Source organism: Gouania willdenowi, chromosome 2 (assembly GCF_900634775.1).
Source record: "Gouania willdenowi chromosome 2, fGouWil2.1, whole genome shotgun sequence".
Classification (NCBI taxonomy): Eukaryota; Metazoa; Chordata; class Actinopteri; order Blenniiformes; family Gobiesocidae; genus Gouania; species Gouania willdenowi.
Window position 1 is genome coordinate 11138072 of NC_041045.1, and position 22436 is coordinate 11160507.

Consider the following 22436-nt stretch of genomic DNA (forward strand, 5'->3'; position numbering starts at 1 on the left):
AATATCACTAAACATTTAGAATAAGAATATTCTATGGTTGAATAAAATAAATTAAAAAATAAAATAAAAATAATGAAAAAACAAATCCAAAAAAAAACAATACAAAATGGTTTTTGGGGTGGGTCGCCAGAAATTCTTTATCAAAATAAGGGTCACAATCCAAAAAAAGGTTGGGAACACTGCACTAAATACTGTTTCTTTCCACTTACTTACAAAATGAGATTATTTAAAAAGTGTGTAATCACTCATTCATTCCATCATTATGATATATAGTTGTTTTTAATAGTTTTCTAAGCAATAGGTAGTAGACTGGATTCAGAAATAAGAGAAAGGGGTACGGCTGTGTTGGTGCCACTTCCACTCGCAGAGATGAAGAAACACTGCTCGTGATTAAGTGTGTGTGTGTGTGTGTGTGTGCGTGCGTGTGTGTGTGTGTGTGCGTGTGGTGCAGGCCTTTGGCTCGAACTGGATTCTGTAGCAGAGCTCCTAAATTATAGATATATGTTCTCATTCCATTACCAGTGGCAACTACTAAAGGCTTCCCAGCACTTCCATTACCAAAATGAAAGGATGCACACACACACACACACACACACACACACACACACACACACACACACACACACACACACACACACACACACACACACACACACACACACACACACACACACACACACACACACACACACACACACACACACACACACACACACACACACACACACACACACTCACACACACTCACAGACACTCACACACGCAGACAAACGGCCTTAATGAGGGAAGTGAACTTCAGCTTGGTTACATGCTTTTTATCCACTGAAACCATGCTTTGTTTATACGGTAGGGGAAACTACAATTTTGCTGCAAATTTATCAAAATACCCATAATTTACTGATTGACCCTAAATGTAACAACTTTTTTTTTAATTAATTTTCAAAGAAAAACAGGCATTTATTGTTGGTTTAGTGCATGTAAAGCATTATTATACATGATTTCTCAGCCATTGATGGACAATTCAATGAAAATAATACTTCCATCCATCCATCTTCATACCCGCTTATTCCCGTTCAACAGGGTCGCGGCGGTCTGCCGGTGCCAATCTCCGGCTCTCATAGGGCGCTGGGCGGGGGTACACCCTGGACAGGGCGCCAGTCCATCACAGTAAAATATCGAAATATCGAGATGGTTTTCTAATTTTTCGGTTTCGGCCAAGAATTTTCATTCCTGTGCATCCCTAATTTTTACCTTCTTCTGATTATAGTTGGTTTTTGCAGTATATGTAAAAGGTAGTTAATAAAATTAAAATTGTACATACTTTTGCAGCCAATAATGATGCTGTAAATTTAATTGGAAGAAGTCTTGCTCTATTTTTTTGCCGTAAAGTTGAAAAAAGTGACACTTTTTCTCACGTTTTTGACAATCGTGCGTTACTGTACAGCAAAATGGGCATTAACATTAATATACTACATACAGAATTATATACAGTATGTAAAGACATTTTTGTGTCGACGTAAAGTATAGAATGAATAATTGACTTTTGCTCTATGTGATCCCTCATTAGCACGTGATGCTAACGTGAGATAAAACCACCTCTGGTGTCGTCGCGTGCCTGCATAACAAATGATCGCACACGCCTCACACATTGACGTGGGCGCCGAAACACGTCTCGCTACTTATGTTTACGTAATTCTGCTTTTTCTAAAGGACATTTGGTACTTTTAGGCTCCTTTCCCACCTGCGCGGTACATCACAGACAGACTTTAAACCTGACTTGGCTGCACATCCGACTGCATCCGACTCCGCCACCATCTCCGGTAAACACCATCATCAGCTTTCACATCAGATGCTCGCGTCTGGTTCAGAGGAGACGACGTTATCAGCCGAGCGGAGAAAGCTGTGCTTCTGCGGCCGTTGGAGCCGAGACAACATCAGACAAGGATTAAATCAACAAAGCAGACTGATCCAAGGTGACCAGGACTGGATACTTTACAACTCTGAGGAGAAAAAAGGAGACGAGACACACAGAAATAGCTGTTTTATCATTCAAAAAATAACAGACTCGTTTTTTTTTTTTTGTTTGTTTCATGCGTCATGACTTTCCCTAATTTGATGGGTACAATTAAGCATAAAATTATCATGATTATATATGTTGAATGTGCTGAACACATGTTTTAGCTGTGTCAAATTGTCCGATTATTTCTGTCGTTTTGTGCGTTTTTGTTGGCGTTTTGTGCATTTCTGAAGCTATTTTTTATTTTATTTTTTTATTTTATTGTCGTTTTGTGTGTTTAGGGGTCATTTTAAGGGTTGTGTGTGTGTGTTTTTTTTTTTGGTTCATTTTTACTGTTTTGCGCATTTCTGAAGCTATTTTTGTTTTTGTTTATTTTACTGTCATTTTGTATATTTTTGTTGCTGTGTTGTGCATTTCTGAAACTATTTGGGGTGTTTTTGTATATTTTATTGCTGTTGTGTGTATTTAGGGAGTCATTTTGAGGGTTTTATTTGTTTTTTTTGTTTGTTACTGTTGTTTTGTGCATTTCTGAAGCCATTAAGTTTGATTTTGTTGTTTTATTGTCATTTTGTGTGTTCTAATAGTCATTTTGAAGGATTTGTGTATTTCTTTTTGTATTTTACTATCATATTGTGTGTTTTTGCAGCAGTGTTGTGAATTTCTGAAGCAATTTGGTGTGTTTTTGTATATTTTATTGTTGTTTTGTGTGTTTAAGGAGACATTTTGAAGGTTTTATTTTGTCGTTTTTTGTTTATTTTACTGTTCTGTGCATTTCTAAAGCTATTTGGTTTGTTTTTGTTATTTTGTTCATTTATTTGTTGTTTAGTGTGTTTAAGGAGTCATTTTGAGGGTTTTGTTTAGTTGTTTTTTGTTTTACTGTTTTGTGTTTTTGTTGCCGTTTTGTGCATTTCGGAAATGATTTGGTGTGTTTTTGTATATTTTATTGTTGTTGTGTGTGTTCTCATCGTCATTTTGAGGGTTTTGTGTAATTTTGTTTGTGTATTCTACTATCATTATGTGTTTTTGTTGCCGTGTTGTGCATTTCTGAAGCAATGTGGTGTGTTTTTGTATATTTTATTGTTTTGTGTGTTTCAAGAGTCATTTTGGGGGTTTCATGTTGTTTTTTGTTTATTTTACTGTTTTGTGCATTTCTGAAACTATTTGTTTTGTTTTTATTTTGTTTATTTTACTGTTGTTTTGTGTTTTTGTTGCCATTTTGTGCATTTCTGAAGAAATTTGGTGTGTTTTTTGTATATTTTATTGTTTTGTATTTTTGGGGAGTCATTTTGAGGGTTTTGTGTTGTTTTTTTGGTTTATTTTACTGTTTTGTGCATTTCTGAAGCTATTTGGTGTGTTTTTGTTGTTTTGTTTATTTTAGTCATTGTGTGTGTTAAGGGAGTCATTCTGAGGGTTGTGTGGTTGTTTTTGGGTTTATTTTACTTTTGTTTTGAGCATTTTTGAAGCTGTTTGGTTTGTTTTTGTTATTTTATTGTCATTTTGTGTGTTCTAATAGTCATTTTGAAGGTTTTTTTTTTTGTTTTGTTTTACTGTCGTTTCGTTCCTATTTGCTGGGGTTACATTGACCCCAAGGGTAAAATGTGTTAGTGGTAATTGAGGATAACAGGAGGGTTAACATGTTGCACACAATGTGTCTATAATATCTAAGTCTTGCTGAAGCTGTATCTCTTGCTCCTGCTGGTTTTTTTTTTTTTTTTTTGGACGGCAGTGGCAGCATTTTGAGTTTTTCGTTTTTCTCAACTCTGATTACGACTGAGGCCGACATGCTCGGAGCAGCAGGAGGGCGTTGGCTTTTTCCACTGCCGCCCGCCTGTGGTTTCAGCCAACCATCTTTAGCTCAAAAATATGAAGAACATGTGTAGCTGCATGATCGATTAACCAATATTGTTTCACAAATAACAGTTTAGCCCAACATTTAATTCAAGTTTATTCAGTATGGCATCTAAATATCATCTAGTATGTAAGTTAAGGTTTAATTTATTATATTTATTTCAGGAAATTATCTTTGATCTCCTGATATAATTCTCTCCCACACCTGACAGAAAAATATACTAAATGAGTAAAATAAAACCAAAAACTAAACGATATTTAAACAAAAGGTACACAAAACGACAACATAAATGCCGAAAAATATACACAAAAGGCTCCAAAAACACACAAAATGACTCAAAATACACAAAAAAAAATATTTATACACAAAACAACAACAGAAATGCACAAAACTACACCAAAAAAGATACAATCCACAAAATGACTCCAGAATCACACTACAAAGGCAACAAAAAACTATAATTATACAAAAAATGACAACAGAAAGATACAAAAAATACACATAATGACTCTAAAAAACATACATTACAGAAAAATACACCAAACCAAAAAAAATATAAAAATGAGTTAAAAAAAACAACAAACATTTATCATGCGCATGTCCAATAGAATTAAACCAGGGAAATTGCAGACGCTATTTTACTTTGCACGTTAGACTGAAAAAAAAATGTCTTCACTTTATAATTCTCTCAAGCACTTTGTTCCTGAGAAACTATTATTAGTGAGAAACAGTCTGAGAGGCTCTGGTGAAAGCGCCTAAAAGCTAAACATTCATTACTGCTCAAAGTTACTTAGAATGTAATGTGCTACTTTCTGATTTACAGCCATTGTGATGCTACCACAGGGAAATCCACATTCAAACTGTGAGGAATCGACGTCCTCCTAAAGCACGGTTAGCTTACAACACGACCACTAACTGCTCCGACTGGGGAAAAAATAGTTTTTTTTTTTTGTTTTTTTTTATTTGAAATGACTGTAGATAGACTTATACTGTGAGTTTATAGAGATGAATCTGGAAAATATGTAGTTTTATGGTTTTTTTGACATTATAATGGGCATTTATTAACATTAATATGCTATTTTTTGATGAATATTGAAACTTCACAGTGGATTTATGCAGTGTTTTCCAACCTTTGGGTCGTGCCCCAATGTGAGTTTCCCATGGGGTTGACTGAAATGTCTAGGAAATACTGATTTAGAATATTTCTATCACTTCTAGCTCAGGCATAGGCAACAGGAGGCTCGGGGGCCACATACGGTCTACAGTAGGGCTGCACAATTATGGCCAAAATGACAATCACGATTATAATCACAATTTTTTTTTTTTATCATATTTGAAAAAAAAACACTGTACAATTTAAATAAATGATATTTTTACAGTTTACAATGCAAAATAAAGCTTAACATAAGAATTATAATAAAAGAAATAATAAAAAAAAAAGCCAAACTAAATGAATGCACTATTACCAAAATTGTGTTCACAATTAAAATTGTATTAATTGTGCAGCCCTAGTTTACGGTCTAATTTTGTATGGTCCCCAAAGTGAAATTACAAAATTAATAAAATAAAAACATACAGAAATACAGTAAATAAACATAAAATTACTGAAAAATACAATAAATGGCACAAAAATATATACAATCACAGAAAGACACAAAAATAACACAAAAGAAATCTAAAATATGAACAAGCACACAAAATTATTAATATCATTGATAACATCGGCATACGCTGCAGCAGAAATAAATAAAGCTCATTTTGGAGTTTTCCAGAAAAAGATGATGCTGCTTTTTAAATGCAGCACAGGTATCACTGTGCAGGTTTTTTTTTTTTTTTTTTTTTTTTTTTTTTTTTTACCCCCCCCCGGCCAAAATCACTTCAGTCAAGTAAAATAACCAAGTTTTCCTGAGATTAGACCGACTTGAACCCAAAGAGTTTTGCTTTCAACTGCAGATACGGATGCGAGGACAAGTTGTTGCTGCTTCTATTCAAACATTCATGATTCAAGCGAAGAAGCACTTTTATCAGATGTTTGGCGGTGCAGTTTTCAGCTTGTGGTGGATGGTGGGAAAGGAAAGAAAAAAAGAGGGTTTTCTGTTACACTTTGTAAACAAGCTGATAAATGGCTTTGCGTTCTATTGAAAACAGGTGGAGGGTGAAAAATAAACCTGAATAGACTGACAATTTAGTGATTATTATAGGAACAAAAGAGAATATGAATAATAAAAGCCAAAATATGAATATTAATGTTGACAAATTGACTAAAATGCAGTTATAGCCTAGTTTTAGTCAACTACATGACATTAAAGATAAAGACTAGTTTTGTTTCAGATTTAAGCCTGCGTTTTTAAGAAATATTTTTTTTAAAATTAAAGAAAGTGTCTTATCGTACGTTTGCCGTATAGACAACCCCCGGTTCTGTTGGTACGTTTATGGAAGTCCATGTACTTAGGGTTAGATTTAGGGTTAGGTTATAACCCTATATCGCAACAATTGTTGGGGTTATCGTTAGGTAATAACCCTATATCGCAACAATTGTTAGGGTTATCGTTAGGTTCTAACTTTATATCGCAACAATTGTTGGGGTTATCGTTAGGTTATAACCCTATATCGCAACAATTGCTAGGCTAATCGTTAGGTTATAACCCTATATCGCAACAATTGTTGGGGTTATCGTTCGGTTATAACCCTATATCGCAACAATTGTTGGGGTTATCGTTAGGTTCTAACTTTATATCGCAACAATTGTTGGGGTTATCGTTAGGTTATAACCCTCTATTGCAACAATTGTTAGGGTTATCTTTAGGTTATAACCCTATATCGCAACAATTGTTAGGGTTATCGTTAGGTTATAACCCTCTATTGCAAAAATTGTTGGGGTTATCGTTAGGTTATAACCCTATATCGCAACAATTGTTGGAGTTATCGTTAGGTTATAACCCTATATTGCAACAATTGTTGGGGTTATCGTTAGGTTATTACCCTATATCGCAACAATTGTTAGGGTTATCATTAGGTTATAACCCCCAAAAACAAAGATTCCAGAGACCGGGGACTCCCACTGTTCCTGAAGGTGTTTGAAAACAGACATGAACATTGAAGAACAGTCATATAGAGACAGGGCCATCTATAAGGGGATTATAGGGGAGAGATTTTTGGGGCCCATCCATAAAGTCAGCAAAATGATGGTCCATTGTTCTATGAATCTGTGATAACATTTATTTATTTATTTATCTATCTAAGTAGTATCCACTGTTATCCAGGTAATTTAGTATTATTTCCTCTATAATATATAGTCAACTTGAAGATGTAAATCATTATTTTAATCAGAAATAAAATGGGTGAGCAAAAATGGTTGAAAAGTTGCCATTTAGAGTGGTCGAAAACGAAAAGAAAGTGGTTAAAAAAGGATTCACAGTGTCAATCTTGTGTCAAAAAATGTTTAAACTGGCAACACGGCATGACAAATAGAGAATGTGGTTAAATTGGCAAAAATAAGCATGAAATATAGTGACAAGAGGTAAAAAAGTGACAATGGGTCATAAGTGCTGAAAATGGAAAAAAAAAAAAAAAAAAAATGTGCAGAAAAGGCATTGATATTTGGTAGAGAAGTGGCAGAAATGGGGGTGATGTGACAAAAATGCATTAAAAAAAGGCAAAAATATGGCCAGAAAAAGTGATAAAAACAGATTATAATATGGTAGGTTTGGTGTAATGGCAGAAAAAGGGTAAAAAATAAACAAAAATGGGCCTCAAATGAATGAAGTCCTGACCATAAGGTTGAGACCCCCTTATTTAGTCTACCAAACTTTAGAGAATGGCAGATTACACAGCAGGATGTATGCACTGGTGAGGGGGTGAATTACAATGATACCAACAATAAATTTGTGATTAATAGTAAAACGACTAAAAAAAAAAAAATGGCAGTGACGAGGTTTAATGGTGGATGAAGTTCGGTGTTCGTGGAATCACAACTGAAAAATGGATGAAATGTGATGTTGACACCTTGTAGCCTAGCATGCAGCAGGAGCATGTGCAGCATCACTTTAGTCGAGCAGAATATTACTGAATCTCGAGCAGAAAAGAATAGAAAATATCCCCCACAAGATAAGACGTGAAGTACAGTGAAGTGAGCTGTGCAAGGTGATTATTCACTGGGAGCATACATATTTATGATGCTAATTCCCAGCACAGGTAGCTGCTAATGCATATGGATCTGTGGGGCTAACATAAAGCAGAGCTAAAGTGCTCCAGTGAGATGTTATGAAAGAGGAATTGGTCCCAGCTAACGTCCAGCAGTGACTCCAGCTTTGACCTTAGCCACGAAGCAAAATGGCTGTTTTAGTGTTGCTTTCATGCATCAGTGGTAATGTTCTAAATATGAGACTTGTCCAGGAATATTTTTCATTGTATCAATTTTAGCCCGTTTTTGCCATTTTGTATTCTTTTTCTGTAACTACCCCAAACTTGCCACTTTTATATCAAATTCAAATGCCCTTTCTGCACATTTTTTCCACTTTTAAGACATTTTCAGCAATTCTAAACCCTTTTCGCCATTTTTCCCACCTAATGTCACAAATGTCGACCCATAATTGTCACTTTGAACCTGTTTTCACCTTTTTTCAAGCTTATTTTTGCCTATTTTTGGTCACTTTTAACCCATTGTATTTCTGATTAAATCATAAATTTAGTTCTTTAAGACGACTATATACTCAGGGGCGAGCATTATCACAAATTTAACGAAACGATTCACAATTTGCATGTTACTATATGATATATCCCGATACTAGACAATACGATATACATCACAATTAGGGCTGGGATAAAATGATTAATCTAGCGATTATTTTTTCCATTTCGATTCGACTCGATTCGATTATCTCCCCATTAATTGACTAAAAGTGATTTATACATGTTGATTTACATATCTAAAATGAAAAATAAGTAATTCCTTAAAATTGCAATATATGTTTATTTCTATTCAACTCATGCGTGCGCGTGCGTGCTTCACCTTTGTAAACGTCGCGCATATTTTGCTTTGACTCGTTTTTTGCGTCATCGATGGCGTTGACGTTAATCACGATATATCGCAATATCAATGATTACAAATTTGACTTGATGGTATGAAATAATTTTTTTTAATTTATTTAATTATTTTTTTTAATTTGCGCAAACAAATTAATATTACCTAACTTTACATCAGGAACAAAAACAAGTGGTATGTTCATCAAACTGTCGAATTACATCTTTCAAAAGAGTTAAACTTTTGCCTTTACAACAGATTATGATTCTGTTAAGTTCTTAAATTTTTCTTAAGAAAAAAAAAAAAAAAAACATGATTAAAAAAATCAATGTCGACCTTTTTGGTATTGATACGATAATCGCACGGTGAAATATTGCGATATATTGCCGAATTATCATTATTATTATTAATTTTTTTTTTATTACACCATATATATATATATATATATATATATATATATATATATATATATATATATACAATGGCACAAATATTAATAAAATTCCTGGATAACAGTGAATATTATTCAGATGAATAAAGTATAGTGGGGAGGCCCGGTCTCTGGGGCTTTTATTTTGGAGGGTCGTGGGTTGACAAAGTTCATCGTGAACTGAAGCCTATGTGGAAATCATCATGCAACCATGAATGCACAAGTGTTTGTGTGTGAAGATGATCCATCCGTGTGTGTATGTGTGTGTGTGGCAGTCGATTAAGAAAGCCGACACCGTCCTTGGATAATCTTCCCAAGCTTTTCTCGAGCACCTCGCTTCGATCCAGTTCCGTGTCCAACTCCCAGCTGTGTAACTAGCTCCATCACACACACCGTGCACAGAACGAGGCGAGGAAAGGAAGAAAAAATGAAGAGGTGGAGGGAGGAAGAGTCGACATGAGATTAGAACAGAGACCCAGAAGGACATAGGGAGAGAGGGAGCGTTAGATCCACCACTCAACATTGCCATCTAGTGCCACTCCGTCCGTCCTTTTTTTCCTTCCAATCCTCACTCGTCTCTGCACAGCATTAATTTGCACGTGCACGCCCACACTCAGGACTCTGAACGACTCCTCTTGATCTACTGATGCAGCACAAAAAAAAAGGACAGCACATCTGCAGCGTGCAGGACAGCAAGCGTCCAGGATTAGGATCCCAAGGTTCAATAACTATAGTAGTGGAATCTTATTCTTTTACAATGTAGTAGTGTTGTGTTCAAGACCACACTATCCAAGACCAAGACTTGTCCGAGACCAGAATGCACCGAGACCGAGACAAGGCCAAGACTTTCGGGAGCCGAGACTGAGTCAAGACCAAGACCGAGACAAGCCTAGACCAAGACCATAAACATTTTTTTTTTCAATTTAACAAAATATATAAATAAATAAAATTATGACAAGGTTCGACAGTTAAATAACATTCTCTCTTTAATTTCAGTTTCTTTTAAATACATTTGATGGACAAAAAAGGTGCCTGCAAAAAATTAACTAAAATATTAAAACTACTACTGCTACTGATAAATTCACAATTATTCTACATATTTGAAAACAATATTTTTATGTCAGCTGAATGTACAGCAAGTGTTTAAAAGCATTTCTGCCAAGAAATAATGATTCTCCATTTTGATTCTTTGAGTTGTGCAGGTCAACAGGTCAGAGATTTCACAAGATACATTTTTAGTTTGAAAAAGCCTTTACACAGGCCATTTTTATGAATTCACTTAGTTGATATAGTTTAATTTGATTGCTGTAATGTAACTAGGATATTCAATTATCAAAGGTTTCCAGCTGTAACTGTAAAAGTGAAACTTTCTGAAATAAAACTACAAACAAGTTGTCATCAGTGTAAAAAACATAGAGCTACAGGTAGATGTGAAACTAAATAAAACAAACTCAAACCCTGGAAAAGTCATGTAACAAATCAATCAATAGTTCTTGTTGAGAATTATTATTATTCTGGATACAGTGGAAACAGAAACTATAAAAAATAATTATATTGTGAACCTGTTTATATTGTGGGGAACATATTACATACATAAATGTATTTGGAGTATAAAGCCACAAAAAAAAATCACCACTTTAAAAAGAAAATAGACTAATATAAGACCTCTTTACAGTTATTTGAGTCATTCTGCGCTTGTGCGATTTGCGTTGATGACGCCCTGGTGACAACATATTCCAAGATGGCGGCGGCCCGGACTACAGCCGACATTATGTCATAAAAGACATGGATATAATGAATAGAGTGGATGGCAGAGACATAAACATGCGGACTTTCACAGGGACACACACAGACTTATTAAACACACACGGACCTCGGTAAACGGAACAGGCTTCACCGGTCGGCTGGCACTAGGACCCAGAAGCAGAGTAGGTGCGTCCCCCGTACTGCATGCACAGGCTGTAATATCACCAGTTTATCATTTTACCTGTTGTTGGAGCTACTGTCTTTACCAGGGAGATAATATTTATTCATGGTGATTGTTTTCTGGAGTTTTACTGGGATTTTTGCCGGTGATTAGTTCATATCTCCCTTGCGCTCCGCGGTCCAAACTGACACCGTAGCCAGACACGCACACACACGTGTCACACACGTCACTCAGTCACATTAGGGAAGGTTGTGGTCATTATACGGGGTGGATTAAAGAATGAATAAAAGATTCCCGTTCTTCTCCGTGTTATCATCACATTATAAAAAAGTTTAAAAATAGCAGGAATTAGTGCTGGTCTCAGACGGTCTTGAGAGAAAATCCTGAGTCCGTGACAAGACCGAGTCAAAATGCTTCAGAGTCCGAGACGAGACCTTTAAAACTTGGTCTCGAGACCAAGACCGGTCTTGACTAGCACAACACCACAATGTAGCGTATTTACAGTAGTGTAGCAGCCTTTGGGGGAGTGGCTATAATCTTAATTATTAATATATATATATCAGGAGCAGTTTGTAACTATTACTGTACACACCTGAAGCCTGCATGTATGTAAACTACATTGCATCATATACAAGCAAATACAAAGAAAGTACAAAAACACACAATAAAACATAAACACATAAAATGCAACAAAAATACATAAAATGGCTCCAAAAAAAAAACGCAAAACAAGAACTTAAACACATAAAATGCGACAAATACATAAAATGACTCCAAAAACACACAAAACAAGAACTTAAACACATAAAATGCAACAATAGTACATGAAATGACTCCAAAAACACACAAAACAACAAACATAAAACGACAGGGAAAAAATGCACAAAACGACTCCGAATTCAGCTCACTCAACGCTACAACAGACTCCAAATACACACACTACAAACAAATACACACGGATGACTCTAAAAACACACAAAACAACAACGTAAACACAAAAAAATGAGAAAAAATACACATCGACTCCAAACAGTGAAGACCACAATTAAAACACACAAACTCTTTTGTTCTCCACTGTGTTAAGGTGCAGAACGTTCATTATTCTAAATGTTGACATGAATTAATCACTTTGTTGCCCCCCTTCCCCCAAATTTTACATTATCCATCTACTAATTGTTCTGTTCCTTATGAAGGAAACAGCTGCAGGTGGAGATTGACTGGATCACTGCACTGTCACGTGTGCATGTGTGAAATTATGATTAATGCATTAGGAGTAGATGGCTGTCTAAGACACACACACACACACACACACACACACACGCACCCACACACACAGGGTCATACAGTTGATGATGAGGTTAAAAGTGATTGGATGCTATGCTACACCTGGAGATTTTGACCTTCACGTAGACTCATGCATCAGATTGAGACGCTGCATGTGTGTGTGGGGGGAGTAAGGGGGGTCTGCATGTGTGAGAAATATAGAATGCAAAGGGTTTTTTTTTTTTTAAATATCTAGTGCAGTGCTCTTTATTAGACGGGACACAGGCGCGGCGTCGAACCAATAACCTACAAACATCTCTGATATGCACACAATTGTTGTTCTGTCATCAAAATCTTGTTTTTTCGATCATTTTTCCTTGGCGTACAACATTTGAAGCATTTATTTCATGTACGTTTTGGTTTTATTTAGTGTTTTTTAAATGTTGTATGGTTTTCATACTGATTTTTGTTGTTAGTGATTTGAGTGTTTTGTTTTTATACTGATGTTTGTGTTTTTTATTGTTTTTATTCTGTAACCAGTAACTATTGTTGTAAAAATAAGTCCTGTTTGTGTAAATCTTTGTGTTTAATACCAAAACCAAAACTCTGTTCTTTTGTTCAACATAAATAATAATTATTCAACCGTAATAAATGTTTTGTTTTGAAAATGTTTTTTTTTTTTTTTTTTTGGTGTTTTAGTATTTATTTGTTTTTACACAGATTTTATTAGTGTTTATGCTTGGTTTGGATTTGATCATTTACAGTACATTTCTGGTGTATAATTTTGGCTAAACCGGTAACTATTGTGATAAAAATAAATCCTGTTTGTGCAAATCTTTCTGTTTAACCTCCATAACCAATCCTCTGTGGCCTTTTGTTGGAGATAAATAACAATAATTCAACCGTGTTTGCATGTGAAGGAGCATTTGTTGTGTTGTGCTCAGGTTTTTATAGTCAAGCTGCATACTGTTGTGCTCTTAGGCTGTAAATGACATAAATATAATGTTAATGCTGGAGCCTGAGCACATGTCTGCTTATCTCCTGCTTCCTTCCTCTGCACATCCCAGACAACCAAACGTCCATCAATTAGACAGACATCTGCCAGAGGAGATGTTATGTGTATAGGTTTCTATAATGAGACAAGTTTGCATTAATGGATTCTATTTTTAACTCTTTATCTGTCAATATACATTGGTTCTAATGGGTTTTGATGATTAGAAAATGAAGTCTGTAGACAAAATAATCCAAAAAGCTCCAAAAGAAAGTTTAAATTTCTGAATGAATTCAGTGTTTCCCAAACTTTTTCGGTTGCGCCCCCGTTTGAAGAAAAACAAATGTTCACACAGCCCCCCAACTGCAACAAAATGGGTTACTTTGTTGTTACCTTTATTGAAAAAGGTGAAAATTGTGATTATTTTTCTTCTGAATGCATAGAAATAACATAAAATGTGCAATCACATTTTTTAAATGGTAAGAAAAAACCCTGAGTGCAAAAAAAACTTTTTCATGCTCATTGACCGCCACCGCCTCCCCACAGCCCGCCTGCCATGACGTCACGCCCCCTAGTTTGCGAACCACTGGATTAATTGGTTGTTCCAGTATCTAAAGTATCCACTTCATTTTCTGAAAGTTTTTGAGGAGCTTTGCAAAAGTTATTTAAAATTATGAGCTAAACAGCTAATCTACAACTTAAAATAAACAAATTTAAGCTGATTAAAAATGGCTGTCAAAAATTCATGACTTCAACAAGTTTATTTTGTATTTTTGAAAAATATGTTAAGGTTTAATTTATTCAGACAACTGTTTTCAGAAAAATGACTTTGATCTGAAATAACTCACGAGGACACATCAAAGCAACACGTCAGGAGATCAAAGTCAATTTCCTGAAAAAAGTTGTGTGAATAAAATAAACCTCAACATATTGTTAAAAATTCAGTTAATAGGACAAAAATCCAAGGAATACACAAATTGCACCTGGAAAGCAATATACGGTATTTGTTGGCTACATTTGCATTGATCCAACTGTTAGCATGAGAGCGAGATGAAATTCATCAAGATCATCTATCATGACGAGAAAATTTTGTTCAACAGTATTTAACAAGGATTTGCATTTTACGTTCCCATTTACAGTCAAGTGATGATAAATCATATTTTGATGAAAAAACTGTAATGGACTTAGTAATTTAAAATAGGTATATAGTATTGAAGTGTATTTGATATCAGGGCAATTTTGGGGGAAAGTTAAAAATCTGTTGCAAATATGGTTGATTTCTTGTGTATTTTTTAAGTTTTGAACCTTTGATGCTCGCTGTAGTGGCCTGTTTTAGCAGCTGAGGAATTCTGGGATACAATAGGAAATCTGTAAAGAAATTAAAGTAACACAATATTTTTTCTACTTTTGAAGCTTAAATGGTAATTTATATGCAAACTTTGACAGCTTTCAAGGAGCAGTCTGAAAATGTAGTTTATTTCTTTTGTCGAAATCAAAGCCGGTCTCATTGCTGCCAACAGACAGAACTAGAACTGTCAGATACAAACAAAGCAGTGAGGTTGATCGGCCTCTCTAAAGCAAACGTTTTGACAAAAGGTGAATGTTGTCATGTCAAAAGCAGAGTTGCTAGATACAGACGGGTGTTTCCTCACCAAAGAATGATGAAAGTTAGGAGAAATCATCTATATAGAGCTGTTCATGTTGTTTGATAACTTATGTTTGCTGCATTTCTCTTTGGCAATCTAAAATTGGTTCTTTCTGAGAACAGGTTCCCAGTATTCCAATTCCTAGGAATCTTTTGTTGGCTTGCTTGTCAATTCTGCTTATTGGTTCCTCTTACATCGCAAATACGTAATAACGTCACATGTTTTTACGGAGTGCCGCTTCAAGAAATGGACGGAGATTCACAGACACCGTAAAGTTAAACGGGCACTGGTGGCTCTGTATTTAGGAGTCAGTGATGATTTGCGTAGTTTCTTGGCAGTTTAGACGGTGGTTTAGGCGGTGTTGTAAGCGGCCAGGATGGAAGGGGGCGGGCAGTACACCTACTCAGCAGTCCTCGGAAACATTTTCCCATAATAAAACGTTCTGGTGACGTCGTTTCATGCCGATTTTGTCCATTTTTGCGTTCACAGTGAATTCCGTTTTCATTGGTCAATTTGGTGATTTCTTCCGCGATTCCGTTAACTTGGATCTTATACTTCCCAACATAGTCCAAAGAGTGGATCAAGAAGTCCAACTATATAGAAGCCTTCCTCCCATCCCAACCAAAGACAGTGCCACCCTCTGGTGGTGGATAAAGAGCGACACATTGCAAATGGTGTCTGCTTTAGCTGAAAAATATGTGTCCAAGCTACTCCGACACCATCTGAAAGGGTGTTCTCCATAGCTGGAGACACCCTAAGTCAAAAACCATCTCGCATCCTTCCTGACAAGGCAAACATGTTAATTTTTCTGCACAAAAACAGGAAATTTACTTTGATGTCCTGGAATGTTTTAATTGTTACTGTAAGTTTTCCTCAGAGGCATCTGGTGATTGCTTTGAGTTTCTTTTTTGTCTTCCATGTACTACTTCCAGCAAGTTCATTTTGTCTTCTTTTTGAGTAATGTATGTTTTAATTTATTCAAACAACTGTTTTTTAGAAGTTTACTTTGACATCCTGGCATGTTTCCACTGTCAACTATCAGTTTTCCACAGAGGCGTCTGCTGATCTCTTTGATGTGTCCTTGTGAGTTCTTTCTGGGCATAGCCAACTTCAGAGTTCAGTCAGTCTGGCCATGCCCCCGTTGCCCGATGGTCTTTGGAGAAGAGGACATGTCAAAACGATCATCAGACGCCTCTGAGGAAGACTGACAGATGGCAACTAAACATTTCAGTAGATCAAATTAAATTTCCTGGAAAAAGTCTTCTAAATCAATGAAACTTTAACATATTACTTAAAAAAGACCCAATTCACTTGCTGGAATTACTATACGAAAGTCAAGGACACATCAAAGCAATCAGCAGACACCAGAAGAAGACTGATGGTTGGCATTTGAAACATGCCAGGACATCAAAGGAAACATCCTGGAAAGAAGTCAAAGAAGTCAAAAGTGTGTTTACGATTTAGCGTTAGCCTTGAATAGTTAGCTTTTCTTTTATTCAACATACTCATTATTTGTTGCTGGAATTATTTGCTTTCGCTTCATTGTTCAGTCCATTTTTGCAGTTGTTTTTGTTTTTTAATGTGTAAATGATTAGGTTTTATTCAAAATGACTGCAGAGATGTCAAACTGTGTGGGTAGAGGGTTTTTTCTTCTTCTCCGAATGTGAGCTGAGAAAAGAAAATCTCTGCAATCATTCCTGTTTTATTGTTCTGACATTGCTTATTGTTCATTTTATTGTGCCAGTGAGAATTAACGCTCCCTTCATTTAAATGACAGTCATCCTTCCTAATGTCTTAGTGTTTGTTGTGCAGTTAAAATTGGGACGAGCCCATATGCTTTTGTTTTTTCTTCCCTGATTGGAGCTGTCTCGCTATAATCAACGATGGAGGAATCCCATTTCTCTACAGTCACAAGACGTTTTGTTCTCGTGCTTGTGACGGACCCTGAAAGCACCGCAGTTTAAGTTAAGTAGCTCCAAATGTACAGTAGGGTCCAGAAGAGGAGGAGGAGGAGGATGGCATGGCTGTAATTGCTGTCATTTTCTCTCTCTCACACACACACAAGCCTTTCATTTCCTGCACGGCCCAGGAAATCCAACTTGACATCGAGCTCCTTTTAGACCCTCAGTGTATGTGGTGTCCAATGTAAAAACTTGGTTATTGTTTTATTAACGACATATTTTGAACATTTAGCTCATTTTTCATTCGAGACAGAAATTATTGTAAAACAGCATGTTCTATCATTGGTTAAAATGTGTACACATAAGTACCCATAAATCAAAGTGTAAATCTTAAATCTAAATGTTAAATTCATATATGAACATGTTTATTGTAAAACAAATGGCAAATTCAAATCTAAATGTTAAATATAAATGTTAGACGTAAACGTTAAATTTGTATCTAAATCTAAATGTTCAATGTTAATCTAAATGTTAACATCATGTCTAAATGTAGATGTTGAATGTTCAACGTAAATGTAAAATGTATATCTCAATCTATATATAAAATCCAAATGTAAAATCTAAATGTTTCATGTAAAATCGAAATCCAAATAATCAATGTTAATCTAAATGTAAATTCATATCTAAATGTAAATGTTAGATGTCATTTTTTTAATCTAAATGTGAAATCTAAATATAAATGTTCAATGTTCATCTAAATGTTAAATTAATGTCTAAATGTAAATGTTGAATTTAAATGCTGCTTTATATCTAAATCTAAGTGTTAAATCTAAATTTAAATGTTTAGTGTAAAATCTAAATCCAAATGTTCAATGTTAATCTAAATGTTGAATAAATATCTATATGTAAATGTTAGATGTAAATGTTAATTTCATATCTAATGTAAATGTTAAATGTTAAAGTTATATCTAAATGTAACTGTTAAATTTAAATCTGTATGTTAAATCTAAATCTAATTGTTAAATCTGTCATCAAGTGTAAAGCTAAAAGTTTAAAAACTATGCAAAATGGGCTGGTCTGCGCCCGTCAATCACGATTTAACATTTAAATTTAACTTTTAGATTTACATTGAACATTTACGTTTATATTTATTTGTCATGTGTACACATTTTTAACAATGATTTAGAACATACTGTTTTACCTGAATTTCTGTCACATATGAAAAAAAAATGAGCAAAATGTGAGGAAAGTGAGCTAAATGTTCAAAATATGACAGTTTTTACATTCGGCACCCCATATCAGTGGGAGTGGCACCGTTTTTGAAAGAAAAACTAGCATAAAGTCAAAAAATCAACTTGAGCCCCGGACCAATGAGACAGGAAGGGACATAAAAGAGAAAAGGCAAAGAAAATTGAGTGATTGATCAGGTTTTCTCCATTCCAGTTAAAAAATGGGATTAAAAAAAAAAAAAAAGAATCCTCCCTGGATTGGATGCTTTGAACCCCCCCCCACACACACACACACACGCACACTGACTTCTATGCCCGCTGGACCCTGTGGGCCAAATGACAACTCTGCGCTTTAATCGTATTTGTGGGGGATTGATGCCCTGAGAGGAGTTTCCTCACTGCAGAGCAGGAAAGAGATATGAAGAGAGAGTGATAGCGATGCAAAAGAAAAGGAATAGAGGAAGTCACCAGGCTGAGATGAAGCATCAGAATCAGAGGTGCACCTATCGAACCATGTGGACTGTTTCACCGCCAGCTTATTATTGTTCTCAGCGGTGAAATGAGACTTTGTGATTATTCTGGTGTGAATGAGGGGAAAATTGCTGGAGGAGAAGAAAAGGGCTGATGCTCCGGTGCTCTTTGTCCTCACATTTGGCACTGAAGTAGTTGGTAATTTGGTAATTCTTCCCATTTATCCAAAGCACAAAGAACAAGCATTATGCGGTGCTCTTTGGATGATCATGATAGAAGGTACTACTTGACAGAACTTATTATTGGGTATATACAGTCACGCCTGACAATAAAAGTTCAACAAAATGGGTAAAAAATGTAGCTTTTATCAATAAAAAGTAAAAACTGTGGCTATTATTCTTCAAAAGTTCTACACGTATACACAAATGACTCCGAAAACACACACAACAACAAAGTAAACACAGAAAACGAAGAGAGAAAAAATACACAAAGCGACTCCAAATACACTGTAAAAAACACCTAGAGTCCAAATACACACAAAACTGCAACAAATGTACACAAAGAACAAAAAAACACACAAAACAGCAACAGTTAACGAGGGAAAAAAAATACACAAAATGAATAAAATAGACAGATGTTATTATCAGATTTATACTGTCACGCCAGACAACAAGAGTTTACCAACATGTGTAAAAACAAATTTATCTAAAAAGGTAGAAATTCTGACCACTCTTCTTCAAAACTTGTAAAAAAATAACATGAAATATAATTCCAGCAATTTAATGTTATTGTTTTTTAATTAAATGTTAAGGTTTATTTTATTCTGACAACTTTTTTTTTTCAGAAATGTACTTTGATCTCCTAACATTTCAACTGTAAACTGATCGCTTTGATGTGTCCTTATGAGTTATTTCTAGACATGTATGGTGCAATCTTTGATCATCTAACAGTCGGCTGCAGAAACCGCACAAACTATCCGTAATGCTACAGCATTTTTTATGATTTCGCTGATGCCTCTCGTGTCACTCGGGGATGACATCATCTGGGAGCAGGGGCTATGATGTCTGACAACTTTTTTTCAGGAAATTGACTTTGATCTTTTGACATTTTGACTGTAAACTGACAGCTTTCCTCTGCTGATTGCTTTGATATGTCCTTATGAGTTCTTTCTAGACATGTATGGCAATCAGCAGATCCCTCTGAGGAAGTCTGGCAGTTGACAGTCGAAACATGTCAAGAGATCAAAGTACATTTCCTGAAATAAGTTGTGTGAATAAAAAAAAACCTTAACTTTACATAAAATGTACAATTCAAGCTTTGAAAAGGTTCAGATTATTCCAAGGTATTCTAGACATATATAACCATCCATGAGAATGTTCATGTCCTTTTAGTTTCGTGACACTTCACCATTTATCATGAGGGTATGTACCAGGGTATTTTAATCTACTGAGGTCAAAGAGCTTGACCCACAAAGACAGGTCAATTTCAAAGCCACACAAAGCGTCACATCAAAGAAAACATTCATATATTTCAGCATGCGGCATTTACCTTGGAAACAGTTTGCCCAGTTTCATGTAGCTTTTCTGCAAACAGGTTGAGCCCTGTTTTAATGGAATAATAGGGGCTTGTCCGGCATCATACTCTAAGAAAACAAGCTCCACTATCAAACCAAACTGTTAAATATGTTGTGTTATTGTAATTCAGATAACTGACATGTAAAGAAAATTGTCTTCCAACAGCATTTTTACAGTTTTGTTAAATATTTCATCTTTGTCAACATTTTTACCTCCAAAGTGTTTCCACACACTGGTCCCCAAAGGTGGTTTGATCAATTTCTCCTTTGGCGGCTTCTCTGCCATGCTTTGTTTTGTTGTCTGCATGCTTAAATTGATTTATTGACCTAATGGAGGATGGGGCTTTTTTTGGGATAATGGGGGCTTGTCCGGGATCTGAACTCGAAACTTTTCCTACCATAATTGAGAATTGTACTCCTGGAAAACGAGCTTTGATATTAAGCCAAACTATTGAAAATATATAGATTTTCTACATGTGCTCGTGTGTCAGAATTTAGATAATTCGCATGTACAGAAAATTATCTTCCAACAGCATTTGTATGTAGTTATGTCAAATATTTATTCTTTGACAATTTTCCCTCCAAAGTGTTTCCAGACAGTGGACCCCAAAGGTGGATTGATCATTTTCGCTATGTTTTCTTGTCGATTAATCATTCTAATGAAGGTTGGGTTTTTTTTTGGGATAATGGGGGCTTGTCCGGCATCTGAACCCGCAACTTCTCACATCCAAAGTGAGAACACATCCATATAAAGTCGGCTGTGTATTTTAGATGGATATGTGTCATCAGGAAGGCCAACTTGCCGAGCACAGACTGATATTGCTGGATCGTAGGAATAGAAATTGTTACACCCTGATAGTAATGATTGTTTCTAAGTCCCATGCAGTTAAAAAAATAAACTGCAAAGTTCCTGCAAGTATGAAGATTGCTTGCTTTAGCACTTCATAGAACTGATTGTGTTTTATTCGAGTGAGATTTTCTTTCTATTTATTGGTTTATTTTGCATTGGCTTGTGGATCGTAGTGGCAGCTCTGTTTATGAAATGGGGGAGAGCATTAAAGTCAGTGATTTCCTTTGAAAAAGAAAAAAAAATAATAATCAACCGAGCAACGTACGCAATAACAACAACAGCAGCAACAGCCGCCAGTGTAATGAGCACAAGGCTTTCACTGCACCATTATCAGCCAATACGGAGAGATGAGGACCCTCGCACAATTACAAGTCCCACACTTATCTAGCACAAGCAGATTCTTCAGGAGTGTGTGTGTGTGTGTGTAGGAGGCAAAGTGCAGAACCAGACCTCTTAAAAAAAAAAGTAAAGCCCAATAAAAGGGACAATCTTTGATCATCTAGCAGTCTGCTGCAGAAACTCTCCGTAACGCCACAGCACTTCTTCTGATTTCGCTGATGCCTCTCGTGTCACTCGGGGACGACGTTATCAGGGTGCGTGGGCTGTGATGTATGGTGGGGCTTGTTAACCGTTGTAAAGTGCTAAAATGCCATGTAACCATGATGGATCGGGTCATATGGCATTTATTACAGCAGCAGCAGCAAAGGGTAAAGCGCTGATTCCTAAAGGGCTTCTGGCCCCGTTCCGCAATTGTGGGACACATCATGTCTGTGGGGTGCGATACTGTGGCTCTCATTATATCCCATGATATATTTTTATAGGTGTTATTTTTCTCTCCCCCAGTAAAGCTACTGCTCATTAAATCAACTCCCTTATATCTGCTGTTGTGTGTGGCTTTCATTTCTCAACAAAGCAAATGCAGCAAAGTGGTAATTATCCACTGAAAGTAGTATTTTATGATGTAAAAGTATAGGCTGTGTTATTCTTCTTTTCAAAAGCTGTTTTCATTCTGAAGAAATGTCAAACAGTCATTGTTGATGTTTGAAGCTGCTATTTATCAGATAATATCACATCAATAAAAAAAGATTTAAAAAGGTTGAAATTGCTGCTTGAAAGTTTATTTTGATCTCCTGCAAAAACTACTGACACATTGCATTGTGGGACGTGGAGTCCAGTAGAGCTGGGGTTCTCAACCCTGGGGTACGGACCCCATTTGGGGTTGTAACACTGAAGGAGGGTCGCCAGGTGCCTTCAAGAAACTGAGAA